The following is a 2,315-nucleotide window of genomic DNA, read 5'->3' as shown; positions in this document are numbered from 1 at the left end:
AAGTGTGATAAGGTGGCCACTAATGTCCAGTAGTTGTTACGGCTCTCTAACCAAATCAGTGTGATAAGGTGGCCACTAATGTCCAGTAGTTGTTACGGCTCTCTAACCAAATCAGTGTGATAAGGTGGCCACTAATGTCCAGTAGTTGTTACGGCGCTCTAACCAAATCAGTGTGCTAAGGTGGCCACTAATGTCCAGTGGTTGTTACGGCTCTCTAACCAAATCAGTGTGATAAGGTGTCCAATAATGTCCAATACTTGTTAAGGCTCTCTAACCAAATCAGTGTGATAAGGTGGCCACTAATGTCCAGTAGTTGTTACGGCTCTCTAACCAAATCAGTGTGATAAGGTGTCCACTAATGTCCAATACTTGTTTATCTATGATATACAATACAAAATAACTAGAGTACAGTGTACTGTCTATGATATACAACCCAAAATAACTAGAGTACAGTGTACTGTCTATGATATACAACCCAAAATAACTAGAGTACAGTGTACTGTCTATGATATACAACCCAAAATAACAAGAGTAAGGTGTACTATCTATGATATACAACCCAAAATAACTAGAGTAAGGTGTACTATCTATGATATACAACCCAAAATAAGTAGAGTACAGTGTACTGTCTATGATATACAACCCAAAATAACAAGAGTAAGGTGTACTATAAATCTCAATTAACTGTTTGTGATACACAGAGAACGGTAACAACTATTGGACATTATGGCATACTTTATCAACAGCTACTGGACAGTAGTGACCACGTAATGAAACTAATTTGGTTAATGAGCTGTAGCAACTATTGGACATTAGTGGACACCTTATCACACTGATTTGGTTAGAGAGCCGTAACAACTACTGGACATTAGTGGCCACCTTATCACACTGATTTGTTTAGAGAGCCATAACAAGTATTGGACATTAGTGGCCACCTTATCACACTGATTTGGTTAAAGAGCCGTAACAAGTATTGGACATTAGTGGACACCTTATCACACTGATTTGGTTAGAGAGCCAAAGTACACTGTACTCTAGTTATTTTGTACATAAAACTGAACTGTGGTTCGTTGTTTGCTTTATCATACTTTGATTCATCGTTCCTGAATCAGCCTTTCTCTACAATAGCAGAAACTTAAGGCTGGAACAGATGCTACGCACTGTAATTAGCACACATATGTATCTAAATAAAATAAGATTATGATTGTAATAAAAAGTACGAAGTTAAACAGAAGCCATTACACCTTTATCGATCGATAAAGTTAAAAATATATCTATATGATAATGCGCAGAAATTTTACAGAACGTTATCTCGGTAACCTTATTTAATTTTCGTGTTATGAAATATTCTATATTTTTCTGATAACCCTGTCTTCGTTATATACTTGTTCAATAAATATGTCAAAACTAATGCTGTAAGTCTCTGTTAACTTTCTCAATGACACAACTCAAAACACTAAGAGTCCGGTTCAGTCTCTATGAAATACAACCCAAAATAATAATGTGAAATGTGTGACACTGTGGTGTGTAGTAGTTGGTGAAATGTGTGACACTGTAGTGTGTAGTAGTAGATGAGATTTGAGACACTAAGGTGTATAGTAGTACATGAAATGTGTGAAACTATGGTGTATAGTAGTGGGTGAAATGTGTGACACTATGGGGTGTAGTAGATGAAATGTGTGACATTGAGGTGTATAGTAGTAGATGAAATGTGTGACACTAAGGTGTATAGTAGTAGGTGAAATGTGTGACACTAAGGTATGTAGTAGTAGATGAAATGTGTGACACTAAGGTGTATAGTAGTAGATGAAATGTGTGACACTAAGGTGTATAGTAGTAGATGAAATGTGACACTAAGGTGTATAGTAGTAAATGAAATGTGTGACACTAAGGTATGTAGTAGTAGATGTGTGACACTAAAGTGTATAGTAGTAGATGAAATGTGTGACACTAAGGTGTATAGTAGTAAATGAAATGTGTGACACTAAGGTATGTAGTAGTAGATGTGTGACACTAAGGTGTTTAGTAGTAGATGTGTGACACTAAAGTGTATAGTAGTAGATGAAATGTGTGACACTGAGGTGTATAGTAGTAGATGAAATGTGTGACACTGAGGTGTATAGTAGTAGATGAAATGTGTGACACTGAGGTGTATAGTAGTAGATGAGATGTGTGACACTATGGTGTGTAGTAGATGATATGTGAAACACTAAGGTGTGTAGTAGTAGATGAAATGTGAGACACTAAGGTGTGTAGTAGTAGGTGAAATGTGAAACACTAAGGTGTGTAGTAGTAGATGAAATGTGAGACACTAA

General features: G+C 36.4%; 1 long non-coding RNA gene across 1 annotated transcript; it reads left to right on the top strand.

The window, feature by feature from the left end:
• Nucleotides 1-1,558: 1,558 nt before the first annotated feature.
• On the top strand, nucleotides 1,559-2,129 carry LOC111084730. Its single transcript, XR_002609701.1, has 3 exons — nucleotides 1,559-1,639; nucleotides 1,671-1,989; nucleotides 2,082-2,129. It is a non-coding gene; the product is annotated as an uncharacterized LOC111084730 (long non-coding RNA).
• Nucleotides 2,130-2,315: the final 186 nt, after the last annotated feature.

Source organism: Limulus polyphemus, unplaced genomic scaffold, assembly GCF_000517525.1.
Source record: "Limulus polyphemus unplaced genomic scaffold, Limulus_polyphemus-2.1.2 Scaffold102002, whole genome shotgun sequence".
NCBI lineage: Eukaryota > Metazoa > Arthropoda > Merostomata > Xiphosura > Limulidae > Limulus > Limulus polyphemus.
Note: the sequence above shows the minus strand (reverse complement) of the source record. Positions and strands in the feature narration are given on the sequence as shown.